Source organism: Stigmatopora argus, chromosome 8, assembly GCF_051989625.1.
Source record: "Stigmatopora argus isolate UIUO_Sarg chromosome 8, RoL_Sarg_1.0, whole genome shotgun sequence".
Lineage (NCBI taxonomy): Eukaryota > Metazoa > Chordata > Actinopteri > Syngnathiformes > Syngnathidae > Stigmatopora > Stigmatopora argus.
This window is the reverse complement of record NC_135394.1, coordinates 2,458,073-2,482,632: the sequence shown is the minus strand read 5'-3', so window position 1 is coordinate 2,482,632 and position 24,560 is coordinate 2,458,073. Positions and strand designations below refer to the sequence as shown.

General features: G+C 39.4%; 32 non-coding genes across 32 annotated transcripts; all 32 read right to left on the bottom strand.

Moving 5' to 3' along the window:
• Positions 1-86: 86 nt before the first annotated feature.
• Positions 87-159, bottom strand: trnam-cau (transfer RNA methionine (anticodon CAU)). The gene has a single exon. It is a non-coding gene; the product is annotated as a tRNA-Met (tRNA).
• A 265-nt stretch (positions 160-424) lies between these two features.
• On the bottom strand, positions 425-497 carry trnam-cau (transfer RNA methionine (anticodon CAU)). The gene has a single exon. It is a non-coding gene; the product is annotated as a tRNA-Met (tRNA).
• A 265-nt stretch (positions 498-762) lies between these two features.
• On the bottom strand, positions 763-835 carry trnam-cau (transfer RNA methionine (anticodon CAU)). The gene has a single exon. It is a non-coding gene; the product is annotated as a tRNA-Met (tRNA).
• A 270-nt stretch (positions 836-1,105) lies between these two features.
• On the bottom strand, positions 1,106-1,178 carry trnam-cau (transfer RNA methionine (anticodon CAU)). Its single transcript has one exon. It is a non-coding gene; the product is annotated as a tRNA-Met (tRNA).
• A 270-nt stretch (positions 1,179-1,448) lies between these two features.
• trnam-cau (transfer RNA methionine (anticodon CAU)) lies at positions 1,449-1,521 on the bottom strand. Its single transcript has one exon. It is a non-coding gene; the product is annotated as a tRNA-Met (tRNA).
• A 270-nt stretch (positions 1,522-1,791) lies between these two features.
• On the bottom strand, positions 1,792-1,864 carry trnam-cau (transfer RNA methionine (anticodon CAU)). The gene has a single exon. It is a non-coding gene; the product is annotated as a tRNA-Met (tRNA).
• Positions 1,865-2,129: 265 nt separating this feature from the next.
• On the bottom strand, positions 2,130-2,202 carry trnam-cau (transfer RNA methionine (anticodon CAU)). Its single transcript has one exon. It is a non-coding gene; the product is annotated as a tRNA-Met (tRNA).
• A 265-nt stretch (positions 2,203-2,467) lies between these two features.
• On the bottom strand, positions 2,468-2,540 carry trnam-cau (transfer RNA methionine (anticodon CAU)). Its single transcript has one exon. It is a non-coding gene; the product is annotated as a tRNA-Met (tRNA).
• A 270-nt stretch (positions 2,541-2,810) lies between these two features.
• Positions 2,811-2,883, bottom strand: trnam-cau (transfer RNA methionine (anticodon CAU)). Its single transcript has one exon. It is a non-coding gene; the product is annotated as a tRNA-Met (tRNA).
• A 270-nt stretch (positions 2,884-3,153) lies between these two features.
• trnam-cau (transfer RNA methionine (anticodon CAU)) lies at positions 3,154-3,226 on the bottom strand. The gene has a single exon. It is a non-coding gene; the product is annotated as a tRNA-Met (tRNA).
• Positions 3,227-3,491: 265 nt separating this feature from the next.
• Positions 3,492-3,564, bottom strand: trnam-cau (transfer RNA methionine (anticodon CAU)). The gene has a single exon. It is a non-coding gene; the product is annotated as a tRNA-Met (tRNA).
• A 270-nt stretch (positions 3,565-3,834) lies between these two features.
• Positions 3,835-3,907, bottom strand: trnam-cau (transfer RNA methionine (anticodon CAU)). Its single transcript has one exon. It is a non-coding gene; the product is annotated as a tRNA-Met (tRNA).
• A 265-nt stretch (positions 3,908-4,172) lies between these two features.
• trnam-cau (transfer RNA methionine (anticodon CAU)) lies at positions 4,173-4,245 on the bottom strand. The gene has a single exon. It is a non-coding gene; the product is annotated as a tRNA-Met (tRNA).
• Positions 4,246-4,510: 265 nt separating this feature from the next.
• Positions 4,511-4,583, bottom strand: trnam-cau (transfer RNA methionine (anticodon CAU)). The gene has a single exon. It is a non-coding gene; the product is annotated as a tRNA-Met (tRNA).
• A 270-nt stretch (positions 4,584-4,853) lies between these two features.
• trnam-cau (transfer RNA methionine (anticodon CAU)) lies at positions 4,854-4,926 on the bottom strand. The gene has a single exon. It is a non-coding gene; the product is annotated as a tRNA-Met (tRNA).
• Positions 4,927-5,191: 265 nt separating this feature from the next.
• trnam-cau (transfer RNA methionine (anticodon CAU)) lies at positions 5,192-5,264 on the bottom strand. The gene has a single exon. It is a non-coding gene; the product is annotated as a tRNA-Met (tRNA).
• A 270-nt stretch (positions 5,265-5,534) lies between these two features.
• On the bottom strand, positions 5,535-5,607 carry trnam-cau (transfer RNA methionine (anticodon CAU)). The gene has a single exon. It is a non-coding gene; the product is annotated as a tRNA-Met (tRNA).
• Positions 5,608-5,872: 265 nt separating this feature from the next.
• On the bottom strand, positions 5,873-5,945 carry trnam-cau (transfer RNA methionine (anticodon CAU)). Its single transcript has one exon. It is a non-coding gene; the product is annotated as a tRNA-Met (tRNA).
• Positions 5,946-6,210: 265 nt separating this feature from the next.
• Positions 6,211-6,283, bottom strand: trnam-cau (transfer RNA methionine (anticodon CAU)). Its single transcript has one exon. It is a non-coding gene; the product is annotated as a tRNA-Met (tRNA).
• Positions 6,284-6,553: 270 nt separating this feature from the next.
• On the bottom strand, positions 6,554-6,626 carry trnam-cau (transfer RNA methionine (anticodon CAU)). Its single transcript has one exon. It is a non-coding gene; the product is annotated as a tRNA-Met (tRNA).
• Positions 6,627-6,891: 265 nt separating this feature from the next.
• Positions 6,892-6,964, bottom strand: trnam-cau (transfer RNA methionine (anticodon CAU)). The gene has a single exon. It is a non-coding gene; the product is annotated as a tRNA-Met (tRNA).
• Positions 6,965-14,343: 7,379 nt separating this feature from the next.
• On the bottom strand, positions 14,344-14,416 carry trnam-cau (transfer RNA methionine (anticodon CAU)). The gene has a single exon. It is a non-coding gene; the product is annotated as a tRNA-Met (tRNA).
• Positions 14,417-14,681: 265 nt separating this feature from the next.
• Positions 14,682-14,754, bottom strand: trnam-cau (transfer RNA methionine (anticodon CAU)). Its single transcript has one exon. It is a non-coding gene; the product is annotated as a tRNA-Met (tRNA).
• A 605-nt stretch (positions 14,755-15,359) lies between these two features.
• On the bottom strand, positions 15,360-15,432 carry trnam-cau (transfer RNA methionine (anticodon CAU)). The gene has a single exon. It is a non-coding gene; the product is annotated as a tRNA-Met (tRNA).
• A 270-nt stretch (positions 15,433-15,702) lies between these two features.
• Positions 15,703-15,775, bottom strand: trnam-cau (transfer RNA methionine (anticodon CAU)). Its single transcript has one exon. It is a non-coding gene; the product is annotated as a tRNA-Met (tRNA).
• A 265-nt stretch (positions 15,776-16,040) lies between these two features.
• trnam-cau (transfer RNA methionine (anticodon CAU)) lies at positions 16,041-16,113 on the bottom strand. The gene has a single exon. It is a non-coding gene; the product is annotated as a tRNA-Met (tRNA).
• A 270-nt stretch (positions 16,114-16,383) lies between these two features.
• Positions 16,384-16,456, bottom strand: trnam-cau (transfer RNA methionine (anticodon CAU)). The gene has a single exon. It is a non-coding gene; the product is annotated as a tRNA-Met (tRNA).
• A 265-nt stretch (positions 16,457-16,721) lies between these two features.
• trnam-cau (transfer RNA methionine (anticodon CAU)) lies at positions 16,722-16,794 on the bottom strand. The gene has a single exon. It is a non-coding gene; the product is annotated as a tRNA-Met (tRNA).
• A 270-nt stretch (positions 16,795-17,064) lies between these two features.
• Positions 17,065-17,137, bottom strand: trnam-cau (transfer RNA methionine (anticodon CAU)). Its single transcript has one exon. It is a non-coding gene; the product is annotated as a tRNA-Met (tRNA).
• Positions 17,138-18,146: 1,009 nt separating this feature from the next.
• trnam-cau (transfer RNA methionine (anticodon CAU)) lies at positions 18,147-18,219 on the bottom strand. The gene has a single exon. It is a non-coding gene; the product is annotated as a tRNA-Met (tRNA).
• A 270-nt stretch (positions 18,220-18,489) lies between these two features.
• trnat-cgu (transfer RNA threonine (anticodon CGU)) lies at positions 18,490-18,562 on the bottom strand. The gene has a single exon. It is a non-coding gene; the product is annotated as a tRNA-Thr (tRNA).
• A 265-nt stretch (positions 18,563-18,827) lies between these two features.
• Positions 18,828-18,900, bottom strand: trnam-cau (transfer RNA methionine (anticodon CAU)). The gene has a single exon. It is a non-coding gene; the product is annotated as a tRNA-Met (tRNA).
• Positions 18,901-24,560: the final 5,660 nt, after the last annotated feature.

Sequence of the window (24,560 nt, the reverse complement as noted above, 5' to 3'; positions counted from 1 at the left end):
CTGAAGTATCTCTCGAGACGACAGTGGAATGAAATAGCATCTTAAAAGTGAGCAATTAAATCTTCGAGGAATTCGTCACAAAGCATTGCCCCAAGGGAGGGTTGAACTCACGACCTTCAGATTATGAGACTGACACGCTGCCTACTGCGCTATTGGGGCATGTTATTGTCTTCATTTTGGTATACTAATAATCAATTGCTGGTTACCGACCCTCCTTTTAATAGCCGATAGTTGTCAATTTTAATCTGGGATTAAAACTGTGTTTACCTTCACTGGTAATATTAGTAAGCAAAACATCCCATTGTTGTGAATCAGTGAATTCTAGTTTAGATAATTCACTGAAGTACCTCTCGCAACAACAGTGGAATGAAATAGTTTTTTACAAGTGAGCGGTTAAATTTTTGAGGGATTCGTCACAAAACAACGCCCCAAGTGAGGGTTGAACTCACGACCTTCAGATTATGAGACTGACACGCTGCCTACTGCGCTATTGGGGCATGTTATTGTTTTCATTTTGGTATACTAATAATCAATTGCTGGTTACCGACCCTCCTTTTAATAGCCGATAGTTGTCAATTTTAATCTGGGATTAAAACTGTGTTTACCTTCACTGGTAATATTAGTAAGCAAAACATCCCATTGTTGTGACTCAGTGAATTCTAGTTTAGATTATTCACTGAAGTACCTCTCGCAAACACTGTGGAATGAAATAGTTTTTTACAAGTGAGCGGTTAAATTTTTGAGGAATTCGTCACAAAATATTGCCCCAAGTGAGGGTTGAACTCACGACCTTCAGATTATGAGACTGACACGCTGCCTACTGCGCTATTGGGGCATGTTATTGTGTTCATTTTGGAATACTAATAATCAATTGCTGGTTACCGACCCTCCTTTTAATGGCTGATAGTTGTCAATTTTAATCTGGGATTAACACTGTGTGGTGTTTATCTTCACTGGTAATATTAGTAAGCAAAACATCCCATTGTCGTAAATCAGCGAATTCTAATTTAGATAATTCACTGAAGTATCTCTCGAGACGACAGTGGAATGAAATAGCATCGTAAAAGTGAGCAATTAAATCTTCGAGGAATTCGTCACAAAGCATTGCCACAAGTGAGGGTTGAACTCACGACCTTCAGATTATGAGACTGACACGCTGCCTACTGCGCTATTGGGGCATGTTATTGTGTTCATTTTGGAATACTAATAATCAATTGCTGGTTACCGACCCTCCTTTTAATGGCCGATAGTTGTCAATTTTAATCTGGGATTAACACTGTGTGGTGTTTATCTTCGCTGGTAATATTAGTAAGCAAAACATCCCATTGTTGTGACTCAGTGAATTCTAGTTTAGATAATTCACTGAAGTACCTATCGCAACAACATTGGAATGAAATAGTTTTTTACAAGTGAGCGGTTACATTTTTGAGGAATTCGTTACAAAACATTGCCCCAAGTGAGGGTTGAACTCACGACCTTCAGATTATGAGACTGACACGCTGCCTACTGCGCTATTGGGGCATGTTATTGTGTTCATTTTGGAATACTAATAATCAATTGCTGGTTACCGACCCTCCTTTTAATGGCCGATAGTTGTCAATTTTAATCTGGGATTAACACTGTGTGGTGTTTATCTTCACTGGTAATATTAGTAAGCAAAACATCCCATTGTCGTAACTCAGCGAATTCTAATTTAGATAATTCACTGAAGTAACTCTCGAGACGACAGTGGAATGAAATAGCATCTTAAAAGTGAGCAATTAAATCTTCGAGGAATTCGTCACAAAGCATTGCCCCAAGTGAGGGTTGAACTCACGACCTTCAGATTATGAGACTGACACGCTGCCTACTGCGCTATTGGGGCATGTTATTGTTTTAATTTTGGTATACTAATAATCAATTGCTGGTTACCGACCCTCCTTTTAATAGCCGATAGTTGTCAATTTTAATCTGGGATTAAAACTGTGTTTACCTTCACTGGTAATATTAGTAAGCAAAACATCCCATTGTTGTGACTCAGTGAATTCTAGTTTAGATAATTCACTGAAGTACCTCTCGCAAACACTGTGGAATGAAATAGTTTTTTACAAGTGAGCGGTTAAATTTTTGAGGGATTCGTCACAAAACAACGCCCCAAGTGAGGGTTGAACTCACGACCTTCAGATTATGAGACTGACACGCTGCCTACTGCGCTATTGGGGCATGTTATTGTGTTCATTTTGGAATACTAATAATCAATTGCTGGTTACCGACCCTCCTTTTAATGGCCGATAGTTGTCAATTTTAATCTGGGATTAAAACTGTGTTTACCTTCACTGGTAATATTAGTAAGCAAAACATCCCATTGTTGTGACTCAGTGAATTCTAGTTTAGATTATTCACTGAAGTACCTCTCGCAAACACTGTGGAATGAAATAGTTTTTTACAAGTGAGCGGTTAAATTTTTGAGGAATTCGTCACAAAATATTGCCCCAAGTGAGGGTTGAACTCACGACCTTCAGATTATGAGACTGACACGCTGCCTACTGCGCTATTGGGACATGTTATTGTGTTCATTTTGGAATACTAATAATCAATTGCTGGTTACCGACCCTCCTTTTAATGGCTGATAGTTGTCAATTTTAATCTGGGATTAACACTGTGTGGTGTTTATCTTCACTGGTAATATTAGTAAGCAAAACATCCCATTGTCGTAACTCAGCGAATTCTAATTTAGATAATTCACTGAAGTATCTCTCGAGACGACAGTGGAATGAAATAGCATCGTAAAAGTGAGCAATTAAATCTTCGAGGAATTCGTCACAAAGCATTGCCCCAAGTGAGGGTTGAACTCACGACCTTCAGATTATGAGACTGACACGCTGCCTACTGCGCTATTGGGGCATGTTATTGTGTTCATTTTGGAATACTAATAATCAATTGCTAGTTACCGACCCTCCTTTTAATGGCCGATAGTTGTCAATTTTAATCTGGGATTAACACTGTGTGGTGTTTATCTTCACTGGTAATATTAGTAAGCAAAACATCCCATTGTCGTAACTCAGCGAATTCTAATTTAGATAATTCACTGAAGTATCTCTCGAGACGACAGTGAAATGAAATAGTATCTTAAAAGTGAGCAATTAAATCTTCGAGGAGTTCGTCACAAAGCATTGCCCCAAGTGAGGGTTGAACTCACGACCTTCAGATTATGAGACTGACACGCTGCCTACTGCGCTATTGGGGCATGTTATTGTTTTCATTTTGGTATACTAATAATCAATTGCTGGTTACCGACCCTCCTTTTAATAGCCGATAGTTGTCAATTTTAATCTGGGATTAAAACTGTGTTTACCTTCACTGGTAATATTAGTAAGCAAAACATCCCATTGTTGTGACTCAGTGAATTCTAGTTTAGATAATTCACTGAAGTACCTCTCGCAACAACAGTGGAATGAAATAGTTTTTTACAAGTGAGCGGTTAAATTTTTGAGGAATTCGTCACAAAACATTGCCCCAAGTGAGGGTTGAACTCACGACCTTCAGATTATGAGACTGACACGCTGCCTACTGCGCTATTGGGGCATGTTATTGTGTTCATTTTGGAATACTAATAATCAATTGCTGGTTACCGACCCTCCTTTTAATGGCCGATAGTTGTCAATTTTAATCTGGGATTAACACTGTGTGGTGTTTATCTTCACTGGTAATATTAGTAAGCAAAACATCCCATTGTCGTAACTCAGCGAATTCTAATTTAGATAATTCACTGAAGTAACTCTCGAGACGACAGTGGAATGAAATAGCATCTTAAAAGTGAGCAATTAAATCTTCGAGGAATTCGTCACAAAGCATTGCCCCAAGTGAGGGTTGAACTCACGACCTTCAGATTATGAGACTGACACGCTGCCTACTGCGCTATTGGGGCATGTTATTGTTTTAATTTTGGTATACTAATAATCAATTGCTGGTTACCGACCCTCCTTTTAATAGCCGATAGTTGTCAATTTTAATCTGGGATTAAAACTGTGTTTACCTTCACTGGTAATATTAGTAAGCAAAACATCCCATTGTTGTGACTCAGTGAATTCTAGTTTAGATAATTCACTGAAGTACCTCTCGCAAACACTGTGGAATGAAATAGTTTTTTACAAGTGAGCGGTTAAATTTTTGAGGAATTCGTCACAAAACATTGCCCCAAGTGAGGGTTGAACTCACGACCTTCAGATTATGAGACTGACACGCTGCCAACTGCGCTATTGGGGCATGTTATTGTGTTCATTTTGGTATACTAATAATCAATTGCTGGTTACCGACCCTCCTTTTAATAGCCGATAGTTGTCAATTTTAATCTGGGATTAAAACTGTGTTTACCTTCACTGGTAATATTAGTAAGCAAAACATCCCATTGTTGTGACTCAGTGAATTCTAGTTTAGATAATTCACTGAAGTACCTATCGCAACAAAAGTGGAATGAAATAGTTTTTTACAAGTGAGCGGTTACATTTTTGAGGAATTCGTTACAAAACATTGCCCCAAGTGAGGGTTGAACTCACGACCTTCAGATTATGAGACTGACACGCTGCCTACTGCGCTATTGGGGCATGTTATTGTGTTCATTTTGGAATACTAATAATCAATTGCTGGTTACCGACCCTCCTTTTAATGGCCGATAGTTGTCAATTTTAATCTGGGATTAACACTGTGTGGTGTTTATCTTCACTGGTAATATTAGTAAGCAAAACATCCCATTGTCGTAACTCAGCGAATTCTAATTTATATAATTCACTGAAGTATCTCTCGAGACGACAGTGGAATGAAATAGCATCTTAAAAGTGAGCAATTAAATCTTCGAGGAATTCGTCACAAAGCATTGCCCCAAGTGAGGGTTGAACTCACGACCTTCAGATTATGAGACTGACACGCTGCCTACTGCGCTATTGGGGTATGCTGTTGTGTTCATTTTGGTATACTAATAATCAATTGCTGGTTACCGACCCTCCTTTTAATAGCCGATTGTTGTCCATTTTAATCTGGGATTAAAACTGTGTTTACCTTCACTGGTAATATTAGTAAGCAAAACATCCCATTGTTGTGACTCAGTGAATTCTAGTTTAGATAATTCACTGAAGTACCTATCGCAACAAAAGTGGAATGAAATAGTTTTTTACAAGTGAGCGGTTACATTTTTGAGGAATTCGTTACAAAACATTGCCCCAAGTGAGGGTTGAACTCACGACCTTCAGATTATGAGACTGACACGCTGCCTACTGCGCTATTGGGGCATGTTATTGTGTTCATTTTGGAATACTAATAATCAATTGCTGGTTACCGACCCTCCTTTTAATGGCCGATAGTTGTCAATTTTAATCTGGTATTAACACGGTGTGGTGTTTATCTTCACTGGTAATATTAGTAAGCAAAACATCCCATTGTCGTAACTCAGCGAATTCTAATTTAGATAATTCACTGAAGTATCTCTCGAGACGACAGTGGAATGAAATAGTATCTTAAAAGTGAGCAATTAAATCTTCGAGGAGTTCGTCACAAAGCATTGCCCCAAGTGAGGGTTGAACTCACGACCTTCAGATTATGAGACTGACACGCTGCCTACTGCGCTATTGGGGCATGTTATTGTTCTCATTTTGGTATACTAATAATCAATTGCTGGTTACCGACCCTCCTTTTAATAGCCGATAGTTGTCAATTTTAATCTGGGATTAAAACTGTGTTTACCTTCACTGGTAATATTAGTAAGCAAAACATCCCATTGTTGTGACTCAGTGAATTCTAGTTTAGATAATTCACTGAAGTACCTCTCGCAACAACAGTGGAATGAAATAGTTTTTTACAAGTGAGCGGTTACATTTTTGAGGAATTCGTCACAAAACAACGCCCCAAGTGAGGGTTGAACTCACGACCTTCAGATTATGAGACAGACACGCTGCCTACTGCGCTATTGGGGCATGTTATTGTGTTCATTTTGGAATACTAATAATCAATTGCTGGTTACCGACCCTCCTTTTAATGGCCGATAGTTGTCAATTTTAATCTGGGATTAAAACTGTGTTTACCTTCACTGGTAATATTAGTAAGCAAAACATCCCATTGTTGTGACTCAGTGAATTCTAGTTTAGATAATTCACTGAAGTACCTCTCGCAACAACAGTGGAATGAAATAGTTTTTTACAAGTGAGCGGTTACATTTTTGAGGAATTCGTCACAAAACATTGCCCCAAGTGAGGGTTGAACTCACGACCTTCAGATTATGAGACTGACACGCTGCCTACTGCGCTATTGGGGCATGTTATTGTGTTCATTTTGGAATACTAATAATCAATTGCTGGTTACCGACCCTCCTTTTAATGGCCGATAGTTGTCAATTTTAATCTGGGATTAACACTGTGTGGTGTTTATCTTCACTGGTAATATTAGTAAGCAAAACATCCCATTGTCGTAACTCAGCGAATTCTAATTTAGATAATTCACTGAAGTATCTCTCGAGACGACAGTGGAATGAAATAGCATCTTAAAAGTGAGCAATTAAATCTTCGAGGAATTCGTCACAAAGCATTGCCCCAAGTGAGGGTTGAACTCACGACCTTCAGATTATGAGACTGACACGCTGCCTACTGCGCTATTGGGGCATGTTATTGTTTTCATTTTGGTATACTAATAATCAATTGCTGGTTACCGACCCTCCTTTTAATTGGCGATAGTTGTCAATTTTAATCTGGGATTAAAACTGTGTTTACCTTCACTGGTAATATTAGTAAGCAAAACATCCCATTGTTGTGACTCAGTGAATTCTAGTTTAGATAATTCACTGAAGTACCTCTCGCAAACACTGTGGAATGAAATAGTTTTTTACAAGTGAGCGGTTAAATTTTTGAGGAATTCGTCACAAAACATTGCCCCAAGTGAGGGTTGAACTCACGACCTTCAGATTATGAGACTGACACGCTGCCAACTGCGCTATTGGGGCATGTTATTGCGTTCATTTTGGAATACTAATAATCAATTGCTGGTTACCGACCCTCCTTTTAATGGCCGATAGTTGTCAATTTTAATCTGGGATTAACACTGTGTGGTGTTTATCTTCACTGGTAATATTAGTAAGCAAAACATCCCATTGTCGTAACTCAGCGAATTCTAATTTAGATAATTCACTGAAGTATCTCTCGAGACGACAGTGGAATGAAATAGTATGTTGGAGTAATCATTATTATAAATGTGTTTGCAATGAATATAAAGCCTTATAATATACATGCTTACTATATTAATCAATATATTTGCTTATTAGGAATAGTAATGCTCATCCTAAATGTTTAACTATATTAAACAATATATATATGTGTTGATTGCTTTTATGTTAGAGTTAGAATTAATATGTGCTTTCAACGAAGACAAACGCTTACTACAAGGTCGCTCTCCAGGACAGCTGGCTCCAGAACTTTTCACTGAGTCCTTGCTCCGAGGACTGATTACTGGAAGATACGCCTCAACCCTTTCCCCAGATACAAGTTCGCAATGAAGATCTGTGGAGAATGCTTAAATTGTTGTTGATTCAGCGGATGGCTATCAATCAACTCGCATATTGTTTTTCCTTTGTGACGCTTGATATGGAATTGTTTTGTTTCTTGCTTACGCAATTGGATCGATTACCTTGTAATTGTTTTGATTTGAGGCCTTAAATGGGCAGGACATAATGCCGCTCGTTAGAATAATCTTGACCGGACGAGCGGGAGGATGTATTCTCTTCTTGCAAGAATTAAATGGTGATGTGACTACAGATGCCTTTTTTTTATTGAAAGCTGAATTGGAAATACCTAAGGATAAACCTACAATTGGATAAACCTAACATTTGGTCCTTCGAGCCTGTGGTCAAGATACCGAAGCAGAATCCAGGTCGCTTCCGTTCGATATCTGGAAAGACCGTGCACGGCGCTTAAATACCCTTTTCCGGGCTGGATAACTCGAAGAAGCGCCTGGGTTCTCGACGGTTGACGACTAACCCTCTGAAAGAGACATCTGGGGTCATATCTGGTAAGTCCACGTGAATGTCTGCGTTTGTTGACGGGTTCCAAATGCGCGAAGGGGCATTGCACGTGAGGTCCATTTTTTTAAATGAGACTCGCGTCCAGGGGACTGCGACTCGCGTCCAGGGGACTGCGTAAAACCCTGGGTATACTAGTCGCTGCCAGGTAAAGAGACAGAGCATGAGTCTATAAAACTTGGGGCAGTTCGGGGTGTCCTGTGCCGCGGTCCGGAAAGGTACAAATATAACTCTGACAGTATATCAAGCTAGGGTATACATTTGTGTTGCGTGTGTTACGTATGTCCTACCGCGGAAAAGAAATTTGCTAACTGATAACTGAGTGCACGCGAGCTCCCTCCAAAAATGGGCAGCTCGAATGAAAAAGCGGCTAGCGACGACGATCCAAAACAGCGTCTGCCGTGTAGAGATTGGAAGTTTGTTGAAAGTCAAAGCGCTACAAGAGTTAAACACCTAAACTTATGGATAACCGAGTATGGGTTTACTGGACAGCTTAATATGCATAAAATACTGGATTTACAAGATAAAATGCGCGTTAAGCACAAGAGTAATCTGTGTAAAATGGATAATGATGGATATGAGGATACAAATTATTGGTTCTTGATGGCAAAAAAGCGTTGTGATGGGAACGTTAGGAAAATTGAGCGGAGTGAGAGCCAAAATGTTGATAACAAGCGAGGCGGCTTGTTCCACAGAAAGAAGGGTGATAAAACGGGTCCGTTGTGTAAAAATAAAATAAAAGATAGCGCGGCCTCCTCGGCTGACGGGGACAGAATAGAAATGTTACCAAGGGGTTGGAAAAAAACAAAACAAATGAGGTTAAACAGAAATCGGGTTTTCAAAAATGCTATGTGCTGGGTTTGTGGAGAATTGGGGCATATATCGCGTGATTGCCGGGACAAAAAGGTCTCTAAAAACAAGACAGGCCTGCTCAAAATGATTTTAATGAGGATTTTGAACATGAGGATGTGGAGCTAATTTTAAACCAGAGATCACATTCTTTGTGAATGAATTCAATTGGATTTTTTTGCGTGATGCTGAAAGTTGTAAAACAGCAATTAAAATGGTTATTTCCAAGTGCTAGACATACTTTTTTAATAGTATCTAAATGTACTGTCAATGTACTGGAATGAAATGGCTTATTGTGACTTATCCTGGTTTCGTTCCCGTCTGCTAGCGGGAATATTTTGGTTAACAGAAATATAAAACGGCAAATTAAATGTTTAGCGGGGTTGCCAAAACTGCGTTTTTGTCATACTCTAAACTTGCCAAATAATGCGTTGATTGCGGGGGAAGCGCTCTGTTTTGGTGCGGCTGATTTGACGGTGTTAGACATTATAATACAGTATAGTATGCGCGCGGACCGCACAAGCGACTAAAATGTTTGGGGGACCCCTTCCGTGGAGAATATTACAATAATTGGCCTTGGGGGTGCTGAAGCAAACTTGAGGGCAGAAATGGGTTTTTGCTATGAGATAGCTATGCTTGCAGCATATTGTGATTATGGGGTCTTGGCAAAATATTGTGATATAGTTGGATATCAGGAGAGTAATTAATTTAGTTTATTAATTTAGTCTTCTCTAAAAAATATTATGATTGTGCACAGGAGGCAAGGCATTGTGCACAAAAAAGAAAAGAGAGCGTTTTGGAATTTGTAAACAAAAGATAAGAATGCTGCTTTTGCAGCGAGCGTGAAGGTCACAGTCAGCGGCTAAGGACGCGCTTCCGTTTAAACATTTCAGAATAAGAACAAAACATGGTCTGCAAGGGATGCAGGGTTCCGCGATTATCTTCGCATTTATTTTTGGGATTTAATAAGAAATGGCTTTCGAGGTGATAGAAAATCTGTTTGGCAAAGATTGATTTGGTAAAAGCTTTGGAATTGGGAATAATACTATTATTATTATTTTATTTTTTATTTGTGAAGTTCAAAGGGCTCTTAATTGAAGAGAGCTAGTTTTGGAGGATAAAACGATATTATTACAGTTTTTGAATGGTTGGATTGTTCAAAATACTTTAATATAGGAGATTGGCTGGTTAAAGAAAAATGAATGGAATTTCGTTTTTTACAATATTATGGCATATTGGTGACAATTTGTGGGTCCTTTATTAAGCGTTGAAAATTGTAATTAGGAAATGCCTAGTAAAAGGTTGATTTCTCTAATTTAATTATTGTAGATTTATCTTGTGGTAACAGTGAGCTATATGAAATAGCTCTTATCTTAAGTAAACATAGTATGGGGTGATTTACAAATTATGTCTTAGGTATTAAGAGTTATTTGGTTGTTAAAGAGATCAGACATGAAATTAACAATGCAGAAATGGCATGAGAAATTTCGTGGCATTCGTCCAAATTATTAGGTAAATTGAACCTGGCTGGGGTAGATAAGATAATTGATTTAGGATAGGCATAGTTTCCCTGGAAGAAACATGCAGCGTCTTTAAGTGCACAAAAGGTGTTCCCTGTTTGGCCTAAAGGGGGAATATGCTTTGGTATAGGTCATATTGATGACTATTGGGACGTTATTACTGTCTATTACTTTAGGGGCATACAAATTAAGAATTTAGCCAAAACTTACTGCATTGCAATTATGGGGTTAATACACCTGAATGTTACGGTGATACCGATTGGCAATAACAAGCTTAGATAAAGGGGAATATCTACAAAAAAAAATCTAAATTCAGGTGGGGCCTTTCATGGTGTGAAACAAGTGATGAAATAATGTCTATGTTTTAAAAATAACATCTCCAAATTATAAAATATCAACCTTGGAGAAATGCTTTAAGTAGATGGGTTGACTAGAATGGGCAAAATTCGATAACATTGAAAGGGGGTGTAACTTAATGCAGAACATGGAGATAAAGTTTTTACAAACGGTTAAAATACTTAAAGGGTGTGTGTGTGTGTTTCAATGTGTCACAACTTTTTCGTTATTGCATTATTGGCGAATAGATAGTTAATCACAGCCACTCGCATGGCAGTCTACATGCTGACTGACTGGGGTAAGGGGCGGTGGCAATTGAACAAATTTCTATTTTTAGATACGTGGCATGTGAATCTAATACATTAATTATCTAGTTTCTTCAGGCATCAATCTTGCGGTTCGAGGATCTACTAATGCGGAGTGGATCCAGACCTTCCGGAGTGTGGAGTATTCCTGGTGTCCTCAAGAATTCGTAGGTTTTCTCTGGGTACTCCAGTTTTACTCCAACAAACCAAAATTATGGATGATTGGTGGAGCACTCTAAATTCCTTGATAATGAGTGTGAGCGTGGATGAGTGTCTGTCTTTTGTGTTTTAATTGGCTGGCCACCAAGATATATCAATATTCTAATATCAAGGTGGAATTTTTCTGAAATCGCTGATAAGCCTTTCGAGGACGGCGGTGGCAGAGTAGGACAGAAACAAAAAAGAAAAGAATTTCGCCAAATGAAATTTTTTGATTTCTGCAATGGAAATTTTTGGGAACCTGGGGGACTAAACAAAAACAAAAAACTTATCTAGGAGGGCTGCCATTTTGAGTCATGGTAAATTTCATGCCTCAAAAAAGGGGGAGTTTATATATTCAATCTATATGCAGATATATGGCCAAAACACGGGCGATTCCCCCTTATGTCAAGCTACAAAAGCTACATATCCATTTCAAAGGATACATATGGATTTTATAGAGAATATGTGTGGTACATAACAGTCCTAAAACAGATTGGGGAACCTTGTTGCAGAAACTGGTCTAGATTGGCAAGCTTGGATGACACACGCGTGCGAAAAAACCATCTGGCCTTCGATAAAATTAAACCATACGGTGGGGGCATTACAAATCATTATTCAGACTGACAAATTAACTTGTGGATCCTTGTCTGACGTTTTTCCTAAGTCCATGGGCAGGTGGAGAAGACTCTTTTTACAATAATCTACAATTGTGTCTCAACAACAATGTCTATGGAGACGGTAGGAAAGTCGTCAGAGATGGAAACACCCGGATCCGCCATAGTAAAATTAAAATCTGAAATGACCAGAGAATTCATTTCTGCAACGGGGAGTTCCCAAACGGGAGGCGGTAAGAAATAATTGGTTGCTGTTGATGGAAAATGCAGCTATTACTATAAATCAAACCTGCATAACATGTATGGGGCCCCGCCCTCTCTTACGAGTAGTACCCACGCAAATTACTCCTGATTGTGTAATGGAGATAATGACAAATGAAAATGTAAGCCCCAATTGTGAGAAATGGAATAATGTCTACCCAGTTACAAGAGCAGCAAAGGACAAGCCTAACTTTTCAACACATGTCGCTTTTAAATCATTTTACCTGCTTAAAACCTTAGAGGGCATGGTCTGAAGCTGGAGGCGATAAATGAGACGGGGTGAGCCCACGTCCTAAAACCGACTACACCCTGGTACCACGTTCTGACCTATGATGGTGGTGGGGTGGAAATAAATTATACGACTCCTGCTGAAACGCGGCAGGACTTTGTGCCTTGGGGTCACTGCTTTTACCAGTGTCTGTTTTTCCATCTACAGTGAAGGAGATACAATTGGCTGAAATCCAGTATGATGGTGGGTCCCTCCCGACAGTGTCGATCGGTATGGAGAGAGGGAGATCCAACATACATTGATGCGATTGGCATCCCCGGGGCGTACCAGATGAGTATAAGTTGGCTAATCAGATCGCAGCAGGTTGGGAGTCTATTTTTCTTTTAATTACTCCAAACAAAAATGTTGATCGGATAAATTACCTGCATTACAATGTCCAAAAACTTGGAAATTATACTGAACAGGGATTTGTGGCGATAAAGGAACAATTGGCAGCCACCAGTCTTATGGCGTTCCAGGATCGCATAGCAGTTGATATGCTGCTTGCGGAGCAAGGGGGCGTGTGTGCAATGTTTGGAGATCAATGTTGCACCTTCATACCAAACAACACGTCACCCGGTGGGTCCCTCACCCAGGCCATTAGTGGCCTGCAGACCCTCAACCGCAATATGAAGAAGCATTCTGGAGTCAGAGAATCCGCCTGGAGCTGGTGGCATAAGTCCTTTGGATTTGGCCCAATCTGTTGCATTTTCCGTAGCCCTTTTTGCTACGATTTTGACATTATGTGGGTGTATTATTCCCTGCTTAAGATCTTTGATAAGCCGACTTATAACCACTGCGATTGCCCCTACAAATTCTAAATTGCATGAATTATATCCTCTGTTGATGAAATGTTAGATTTGCTGAGGGAAGCAGTGAATTTCAGGAGCATGGTAATTCCGAGGATGAATTGGGCGAGAATGATTTTGTTTTCTGATTTTCAGACCTGCCGAACGAGTAGGGCCTAAGCGGGTAAAATTAAAACAGCCAACGGAGATATCCCTCTCGTCTTGGATTTGCCATACAATGAATAACGAACATATAATAAAAAGGGGGGAATGTTGGGTTCATTCTGGGATGTTACTATATGTTCATTTGGAATTAATGGAATAAAGCTGAAAGGAAGTTTTATTAAGGGGATCATGTGCAAATTTATAATATAGGGGGGAATGTTGGAGTAATCATTATTATAAATGTGTTTGCAATGAATATAAAGCCTTATAATATACATGCTTACTATATTAATCAATATATTTGCTTATTAGGAATAGTAATGCTCATCCTAAATGTTTAACTATATTAAACAATATATATATGTGTTGATTGCTTTTATGTTAGAGTTAGAATTAATATGTGCTTTCAACGAAGACAAACGCTTACTACAAGGTCGCTCTCCAGGACAGCTGGCTCCAGAACTTTTCACTGAGTCCTTGCTGGAAGATACGCCTCAACCCTTTCCCCAGATACAAGTTCGCAATGAAGATCTGTGGAGGATGCTTAAATTGTTGTTGATTCAGCGGATGGCTATCAATCAACTCGCATATTGTTTTTCCTTTGTGACGCTTGATATGGAATTGTTTTGTTTCTTGCTTACGCAATTGGATCGATTACTCGCATATTGTTTTAATTTGTGACGCTAGGTTGACACTAGGTTTGCTTGATATGGAATTGTTTTGTTTCTTGCTTACGCAATTGGAATCGATAACCTTGTAATTGTTTTGATTTGAGGCCTTAAATGGGCAGGACATAATGCCGCTCGTTAGAATAATCTTGACCGGACGAGCGGGAGGATGTATTCTCTTCTTGCAAGAATTAAACGGTGATGTGACTACAGATGCCTTTTTTATTGAAAGCTGAATTGGAAATACCTAAGGATAAACCTACAATTGGATGAACCTAACATAGTATCTTAAAAGTGAGCAATTAAATCTTCGAGGAATTCGTCACAAAGCATTGCCCCAAGTGAGGGTTGAACTCACGACCTTCAGATTATGAGACTGACACGCTGCCTACTGCGCTATTGGGGCATGTTATTGTTTTCATTTTGGTATACTAATAATCAATTGCTGGTTACCGACCCTCCTTTTAATAGCCGATAGTTGTCAATTTTAATCTGGGATTAAAACTGTGTTTACCTTCACTGGTAATATTAGTAAGCAAAACATCCCATTGTTGTGACTCAGTGAATTCTCGTTTAGATAATTCACTGAAGTACCTCTCGCAACAACAGTGGAATGAAATAGTTTTTTACAAGTGAGCGGTTACATTTTTGAGGAATTCGTCACAAAACATTGCCCCAAGTGAGGGTTGAACTCACGACCTTCAGATTATGAGACTGACACACTGCCTACTGCGCTATTGGGGCATGTTATCGTGTTCATTTTGGAATACTAATAATCAATTGCTGGTTACCGACCCTCCTTTTAATGGCCGATAGTTGGCAATTTTAATCTGGGATTAACACTGTGTGTTTATCTTCACTGGTAATATTAGTAAGCAAAACATCCCATTGTCGTAACTCAGCGAATTCTAATTTATATAATTCACTGAAGTATCTCTCGAGACGACAGTGGAATGAAATAGCATCTTAAAAGTGAGCAATTAAATCTTCGAGGAATTCGTCACAAAGCATTGCCCCAAGTGAGGGTTGAACTCACGACCTTCAGATTATGAGACTGACACGATGCGTACTGCGCTATTGGGGCATGTTAATATTTTCATTTTGGTATACTAATAATCAATTGCTGGTTACCGACCCTCCTTTTAATAGCCGATAGTTGTCAATTTTAATCTGGGATTAAAACTGTGTTTACCTTCACTGGTAATATTAGTAAGCAAAACATCCCATTGTTGTGACTCAGTAAATTCTAGTTTAGATAATTCACTGAAGTACCTCTCGCAACAACAGTGGAATGAAATAGTTTTTTACAAGCGAGCGGTTAAATTTTTGAGGGATTCGTCACAAAACAATGCCCCAAGTGAGGGTTGAACTCACGACCTTCAGATTATGAGACTGACACGCTGCCTACTGCGCTATTGGGGCATGTTATTGTGTTCATTTTGGAATACTAATAATCAATTGCTGGTTACCGACCCTCCTTTTAATGGCCGATAGTTGTCAATTTTAATCTGGGATTAACACTGTGTGGTGTTTATCTTCACTGGTAATATTAGTAAGCAAAACATCCCATTATCGTAACTCAGCGAATTCTAATTTATATAATTCACTGAAGTATCTCTCGAGACGACAGTGGAATGAAATAGCATCTTAAAAGTGAGCAATTAAATCTTCGAGGAATTCGTCACAAAGCATTGCCCCAAGTGAGGGTTGAACTCACGACCTTCAGATTATGAGACTGACACGCTGCCTACTGCGCTATTGGGGCATGTTATTGTTTTCATTTTGGTATACTAATAATCAATTGCTGCTTACCGACCCTTCTTTTAATAGCCGATAGTTGTCAATTTTAATCTGGGATTAAAACTGTGTTTACCTTCACTGGTAATATTAGTAAGCAAAACATCCCATTGTTGTGACTCAGTGAATTCTAATTTAGATAATTCACTGAAGTATCTCTCGAGACGACAGTGGAATGAAACAGTATCTTAAAAGTGAGCAATTAAATCTTTGAGGAATTCGTCACAAAGCATTGCCCCAAGTGAGGGTTGAACTCACGACCTTCAGATTATGAGACTGACACGCTGCCTACTGCGCTATTGGGGCATGTTATTGTGTTCATTTTGGAATACTAATAATCAATTGCTGGTTACCGACCCTCCTTTTAATGGCCGATAGTTGTCAATTTTAATCTGGGATTAACACTGTGTGGTGTTTATCTTCACTGGTAATATTAGTAAGCAAAACATCCCATTATCGTAACTCAGCGAATTCTAATTTATATAATTCACTGAAGTATCTCTCGAGACGACAGTGGAATGAAATAGCATCTTAAAAGTGAGCGATTAAATCTTCGAGGAATTCGTCACAAAGCATTGCCCCAAGTGAGGGTTGAACTCACGACCTTCAGATTATGAGATTGACACGCTGCCTACTGCGCTATTGGGGCATGTTATTGTTTTCATTTTGGTATACTAATAATCAATTGCTGCTTACCGACCCTTCTTTTAATAGCCGATAGTTGTCAATTTTAATCTGGGATAAAAACTGTGTTTACCTTCACTGGTAATATTAGTAAGCAAAACATCCCATTGTTGTGACTCAGTGAATTCTAATTTAGATAATTCACTGAAGTATCTCTCGAGACGACAGTGGAATGAAACAGTATCTTAAAAGTGAGCAATTAAATCTTTGAGGAATTCGTCACAAAGCATTGCCCCAAGTGAGGGTTGAACTCACGACCTTCAGATTATGAGACTGACACGCTGCCTACTGCGCTATTGGGGCATTTTATGTGCGTGATTTTGGAATACTAATAATCAATTGCTAGTTACCGATCCTCCATTTAATGGCCGATAGTTGTCAATTTTAATCTGGGATTAACACTGTGTGGTGTTTATCTTCACTGGTAAGAGTAGTAAGCAAAACATCCCATTGTCGTAACTCAGCGAATTCTAAATTAGATAATTCACTGAAGTATCTCTCGAGACGACAGTGGAATGAAACAGTATCTTAAAAGTGAGCGGTTTAATTTTTGAGGAATTTGTCACAAAGCATTGCCCCAAGTGAGGGTTGAACTCACGACCTTCAGATTATGAGACTGACACGCTGCCTACTGCGCTATTGGGGCATGTTATTGTGTTCATTTTGGAATACTAATAATCAATTGCTGGTTACCGACCCTCCTTTTAATGGCCGATAGTTGTCAATTTTAATCTGGGATTAAAACTGTGTGTTTACCTTCACTGGTAATATTAGTAAGAAAAACATACCATTGTCGTAACTCAATGAATTCTAGTTTAGATAATTCACTGAAGTACCTCTCGCAACGATAGTGGAATGAGATTGTTTTTTACAAGTGAGCTGTTAAATTTTTGAGGAATTCATCACAAAGCATTGCCCCAAGTGAGGGTTGAACTCACGACCTTCAGATTATGAGACTGACACACTGCCTACTAAACTATTGGGGAATGTTATTGTGTTTATTTTGGAATAGTAATAATCAATTGCTGGTTACCGACCCTCCTTTTAATGGCCGATAGTTGTCAATTTTAATCTGGGATTAACACTGTGTGGTGTTTATCTTCACTGGTAATAATAGTAAGCAAAACATCCCATTGTCGTAACTCAGCGAATTCTAATTTAGATAATTCACTGAAGTATCTCTTGTTGGGAATTTTATCTCTAAATTATATTAAAGTTAAGTTAGTAATCTGACTCCAATTTGTGACCTTACCCAACTGCCACTCATCCAACAATTTGCGTGCTCGTTCTGCAATAGAAAGGTATCAGGAAGCTAGCATTTTCACACACGAGTGGATTTATTCCTAACACACAAATCTAATACATACAACTGGGTCTCGGGTCCCTCTGAACACAGCTCTGTACGCCTCTGTTGCCACCAGCAGACGTACTCTCATCCGTGTTGCCCAGCAATGAGTTATACTACACAATATGCAAATGGGATTAAAACTGTGTTTACCTTCACTGGTAATATTAGTAAGCAAAACATCCCATTGTTGTGACTCAGTGAATTCTAGTTTAGATAATTCACTGAAGTACCTCTCGTAACAACAATGGAATGAAATAGTTTTTTACAAGTGAGCGGTTAAATTTTTGAGGAATTCGTCGCAAAACATTGCCCCAAGTGAGGGTTGAACTCACGACCTTCAGATTATGAGACTGACACGCTGCCTACTGCGCTATTGGGGCATGTTATTGTGTTCATTTTGGAATACTAATAATCAATTGCTGGTTACCGACCCTCCTTTTAATGGCCGATAGTTGTCAATTTTAATCTGGGATTAACACTGTGTGGTGTTTATCTTCACTGGTAATATTAGTAATCAAAACATCCCATTGTCGTAACTCAGCGAATTCTAATTTATATAATTCACTGAAGTATCTCTCGAGACGACAGTGGAATGAAATAGCATCTTAAAAGTGAGCAATTAAATCTTCGAGGATTTCGTCACAAAGCATTGCCCCAAGTGAGGGTTGAACTCACGACTTTTAGATTACGAGACTGACACGCTGCCTACTGCGCTATTGGGGCCTGTTATTGTTTTCGTTTTGGTATACTAATAATCAATTGCTGGTTACCGACCCTCCTTTTAATAGCCGATAGTTGTCAATTTTAATCTGGGATTAAAACTGTGTTTACCTTCACTGGTAATATTAGTAAGCAAAACATCCCATTGTTGTGACTCAGTGAATTCTAGTTTAGATAATTCACTGAAGTACCTCTCGCAACAACAGTGGAATGAAATAGTTTTTTACAAGTGAGCGGTTAAATTTTTGAGGAATTCGTCACAAAACATTGCCCCAAGTGAGGGTTGAACTCACGACCTTCAGATTATGAGACTGACACGCTGCCTACAGCGCTATTGGGGCATGTTATTGTGTTTATTTTGGAATACTAATAATCAATTGCTGGTTACCGACCCTCCTTTTAATGGCCGATAGTTGTCAATTTTAATCTGGGATTAAAACTGTGTGTTTACCTTCACTGGTAATATTAGTAAGCAAAACATACCATTGTTGTGACTCAGTGAATTCTAGTTTAGATAATTCACTGAAGTATCTCTCGAGACGACAGTGGAATGAAATAGTATCTTAAAAGTGAACAATTAAATCTTTGAGGAATTTGTCAAAGCTGGATTGCCTCGACAATAATCTTTATACAGAGGAAGCAGCAAAACACGTGGTAGTTTTAAGCTCCCGGCCGAAGGAGGTTATCTGGACAGGGAGGCCTCTCGAAAAATGGCCGCCGCTCGGCCCTCTTCCTTTGTTCTTGGCTAGCCCCCTTGGCTAGCCCCCACCCTTCCTAAGAAGGGGTCAGCGCTCGGACAGAGCCAAGCGTCCACCTCGAGGTTCCCCATCCAGATACGCCGTTCACTCGGTCGAGGGTGGTATTTAATAGAAGTTAGGCGGAGACAAACTTTAGGCGAGCACACAAAAGGGGTGGGTTATATACAAAGTGATGACAGGCCTTGGCCTGTAGGTGTCAGTAAAAATTCTATTCTAGTAACTAAATTCATAAGAGTGCAAGATTAAATATAAGAATACAGTTCATATTTCACATTTCCCCCCTGTTGTAACTTGAAAGAATTTTCATTAAACATATCAATTTGTATCCCTCCCCTCCAGGTTCTAGAATACAAATATCATTGACAGTTACTCAACAGGGTATGGAAAATAACAAAATCACATGTCAAAGCAGAGGCGAGAAATGATGTAATCAGTGGTAAAAATTCCTCTACGTCCCTCTTAATGAGCGAACCCAATATTTAAATCAAGACAAACACATTTGCATAGAGGACTCGTCACACTTCGAAAGAATGCGATAATCTCCAGTATGGTCTGTCATGCGGTGATACTGTGTCACTATAACCTACTAGCGTGTGCTGGATTGTGTTTTGAATCATAACTTTCATACAGGGGATTACACACATAGAAAATACAGAACAGTAGCAAAAACCGCAAGGTTGCAATTTTAAACAGAATTGAGAATCATGACCCGGTTATTAACCATGACCACAATGATACACCTACGGCTGAATGATCCTGGGCCATGGTGTTGACTAGGGCCTTTATTTCAGCTACGGCACGAGTAATGTACTGGTTTCATCTGGGATGAAGGTGCAGCAGTGTTCTCCCATCATGGCACACACATCTCCATCTTTGGCTGTTATCAGATCCAGGACTATCGGTCCTGCAACTTCCCTAAGGGCTTTTAAATCATCTGCTATACCCTGTAGGGCTTTGACAGTTTGGTTAATGAACACTCATGTAACAGCTCAATGTCTTTACACATGATTTTCTGGGGGGGGGGGGGTGGACCACAACCTTTGGTCAACAGGAACATCATCGCCCCAGATTGAATCACGTGGTTTGAATTGCACTGATTTTGCACTGATTTTGATATCTTACTGTTATGTTCACTCTCCTTAAAAGGAATGCATCTTAGACCATCTGCACGACAGCAGATTTAAATGTGACGCCTCGACCCAGTGAATTCAGGATGTCAGGATCTGTGGAAATGGGTATACGGCTACACACATAACAACTTTCATTCGCAACAATCAGTTTTTTCTGGAACACCATGAAATTATACCACACGTCTTCTTCATAGTAGTTCTCCAGATTGTTCTTTCATCTTGCTGTTGAGGGATCGAAGACCCTCCAGGGCCTTGGTTAAACTCCCGTCAGCTGCTGTGTTGTTCGGGATGAACGTGCAGCATTGGTCGCCAAAGATGGAGCACACGCCACCTTTCTCTGCCAGGAGCATGTCAACAGCAATTCTGTTCTGGAAGGCCAAAGGAGGTCCCCGACAACTGTTCATGGATGGCTGCAAACCCTTCCTCCGTCCTGTTCTGGAGTCGTGCAATTTGGTCAGCGAGTTTATACTCATCTGATACGCTGCGGGGAACCCCGATGTTGATGTAGGTTGGGTCCCCATCCAAGAGCGGACTGCTTGGCTCTGCCTTTCCAGTGATGAGGCAGGACGTTTCCTGCACTTGTTTTCCAACTCGAGTCTCTGTGGGCGGGGCGTTCAGATACGCCCAGGTTGTCACTGACAGTGCAGTCACTGACAGTCCAGTCACTGTGATGTGGGTGGCAACAGCTTTCACTGTGGCTTCTGTACAGAGGTGCAAAGTCTATGGGAGGTCAGGGTTAAGTGAGGGGTGCTCGTGGCTGGTGAGTAGACGTCAGATGAGTTTCTTCACGGACAAGGGTTTTGACACCGTACTACTTAGTCCACTCAGAGTCACCTGTCTCGAACGACCTTGACCTGAATAGACTTTGACTTTTCAGCGATCTTTGCTGCTGTGGAGGTTGGTGAGTTGGGCCACGAATGGGTCTTCCCATCGTGGAGAGAACCAGGACTTCCTTTTATGACTCGGATCAGGATCCAGTCACCTGGCTTCACCACCTCCTGCAAGATAGACAAAAAGATCACGGCAGCTTACATGTTCTTTGGATAAGTTTCTCTCCTTCCTTAGTCTCTCGTCATGGTTACTCTTCCCATAGAGGAAGTTGAAATGGTCTTCCATGAACTATCTCAAAAGGTGTTAATCCCGAGCTAGTTGGTACTATCTTCATATACGTTTTGGCCAGTGTTAGGCGTTCTGGCCATGGCTTATTTATCTCCCCCATGGTTTTCTTAAGCCTTGGCTTTATCGTACCATTTGTTCGCTCTACTTAGGTGTTTTGCCATGTTTTGCACTATGCTGTTTGCAAAATGAGCTCCATTGTTACTCCAGCTGATTCTGGAGATCCCATGTTCTTTACAGATCAATAAAATAACAAATTAAACAGTTCCTTCAAAAATTTTAAAAGTAGGTATTTCGATGTCCATCATATCTTTTCCTCCCTTTTGAGGCATTTATGGCTCAATTTTGGAATAAATTTTTGGTAGGCACGGTACGCCTTTAGCTTTGTACAGTTCGTCTGCTGACTGTTCTTGAGATCGGCTCAGTTTTGTTGTTGTGTATGCTGTGCAGTAAGTGTTTGCGCTGCTGCTTTAGCTGCTGTATTCTGTCGTTGTCTTTAACACGTGCTTAACATTTGCTTACGGCTATTTTGTTCGGCTTAATACCTCAATGAACAAAATCGCAACAATCTTACTTATTCCATCACTATAGTTTGTGAAAATTTAAATGCCTTATCAGTCAAAATCAAAAATGCTAGCTGGTATTCTATTATGATCACTGCTTCCTTGTTAAGATCAAGAACCATATTTGTTTTTCCCTTTCCTCTAATTACACAAATTAACTAATCATACTTAAAATAGGAAAAACACAAAAAGCAAACCAGGGTGCTTTCTCCCCAGGAAAACAGCTTTCCCGTTCTCTGTAACAGTTAAATTCACATCAATTAATATCCAGAAACAAAATGCACACATTTATAATTCTGAATATAATTGAACCCACTAAATTGTAATCACCCCTTGTTTGTCAAGGTTAATATTTTAGCATAATTGTATCCTTTAAAGCAATTAAAACTCATTACTTATAAAATGCATACTAATCAAGTCCCAATTCATTTAACAATGTGTATTGCGTTGCATATTAACTCAGTTGTTTGAAATTCAAAATATCCCAATCTAGTAGTCTTTTTATCAAATGTAACATTCCATTGTCTTTGGAGTTTGTCAATCATTTCCTATAAAACTTTCTTAATCAATATTTTTCAATAGTCAGGCATAAAATTAAAATCTAGTAACATTTCTATCCATTGTAGTTTCTCTTCTCTCTAATTGTTTACTTTAACTATATGTAAGAAGATCTAGTCTCAATTGTTTACTTTAAAAATCTGTAAGAAGGTTTGGTCTCAATTGAAACGCTTTCACTTTTTTATGGAGACAATAAAACCAATATAAAAAGTTCTTTATGGCTTACAGCATTGCTCCCCGAGCAATAATCTTTCCAATCAATATTTGAGTGCTTGCCATTTCGTCTGATTACGTCAAAAGTTTATCTTACCTGTCTCCTATAAACGTTTCAACTGAGAGAACCTTCTTATAGTGCACAAAATGGATCCCGCTATTTTCATGTTTGCTGGTTGGTCAGGAACACGTGTGTTGAGCACCCAGGCTCCCGGGACCGCCGTTGGTCCAGTCTGTTTTCTGTTAGGAACCACAGTCTCCTCCTGCTAACCCAAATTCAGTGTGTTCCTTTAAAGTTTTTTCTTTTATGCAGATAGCCAGATTAGCCTCATCCTCTAGTTCCAATCGTGTAGTGAATAATGGCGTTTGGTATGGTCTACTAAATAGGATGTCCATATTTTGTTGTCCGGTTGACCTCGTTATGTAGGCGCAATGATTTCATAACGAAATATGGAACCTTTTTTCAATTCAGTCAATTATTCTGTTAACACAATTTGGATGCCATTATCACAATAAATCAATAGTACTTTGGAATTTCGTATCAAGCACTGTCTGTGTTTTTCCCAGTGCTCCCAAATTTCGCATAGCAGATTTGTTTCTCCACTTCAAATTTCACATTTGGAGTACTGCTGCTTTTTCATTAAAAATTTCCTTGGACGAAATATTTTTCCATAATTTGGCGTTGCCATCCGTGAAACGGCTTATTGGCAAATTCTGAAATCGATTCCAATTTGCTAAATCATTTTCCACCTTGATACCTAACCGATTGATCATATCTCGGTGGTCGGCCAATCAAAAACACAAAAAGGACAAACAACCATTCACGCTCACTCATTTTCAGACATCCGTGGTCTGCAATTTTTTTATCACTGGTGAAGAGCGCCATCCCCAGTCCTGGGGCTTCTTGGCAGCTAACCACCTTTCGCTGTGTCATGGCAAGTCATTCTAAAAGGAAATAGGTCAATGTTGTTTGGTTGGCATCAATTGTTCGATTCTAATGCAATTAATATTCTAATGGTCATTAATATGAACCACGCTAAAGCATATTCCACCTGTTGATGGGCAAAACAATGAATTGCCACCCGTGCACTGGTGACAAGTCATGATGTTTATTGCATCTCAGCGAAATTATGCCTATCCTAAATTAATTATTTTATCTAAACTTGCCAGCTACATTTTACCTAATAATTTGGATCAATGCCATTTCTGCATTGTCTTCATGTTTGATATCATTAATAATTTGGATGATTCCTAATCCTTAAGTCTAAATCGCAAATCGCTCTCTATTTGCTAAAATAGCTAAATTGCACTTGTTGAATTGCTGTTCTGCTCCAAGCACTATGCTTATTTAATATAAGAGCCATTTTTTGTAGCTCACTCTTACCACAATTAAAATTTAGAGAAACTAACCTTCTACTTAGCAATTTCTTAATCATTTCCTAATGATACATTTCAGTGTTTATTAGAGGACCCATAATTTGTCACCAATATGTTATATTGTCAATTTTCTGTCTCTAACTGTCTTCTTTTCTTTCTATTACTCTCTCTGCTCATGTCTCCATCACTGCTCCTCCTTGCTCATCGTGTGGAATGCGAGATGTAACCTGAGATTTCTTGCATTCCAGTCCCCCAATCCCCCCCCTCGTGCTCCTGGCCCCTGCGA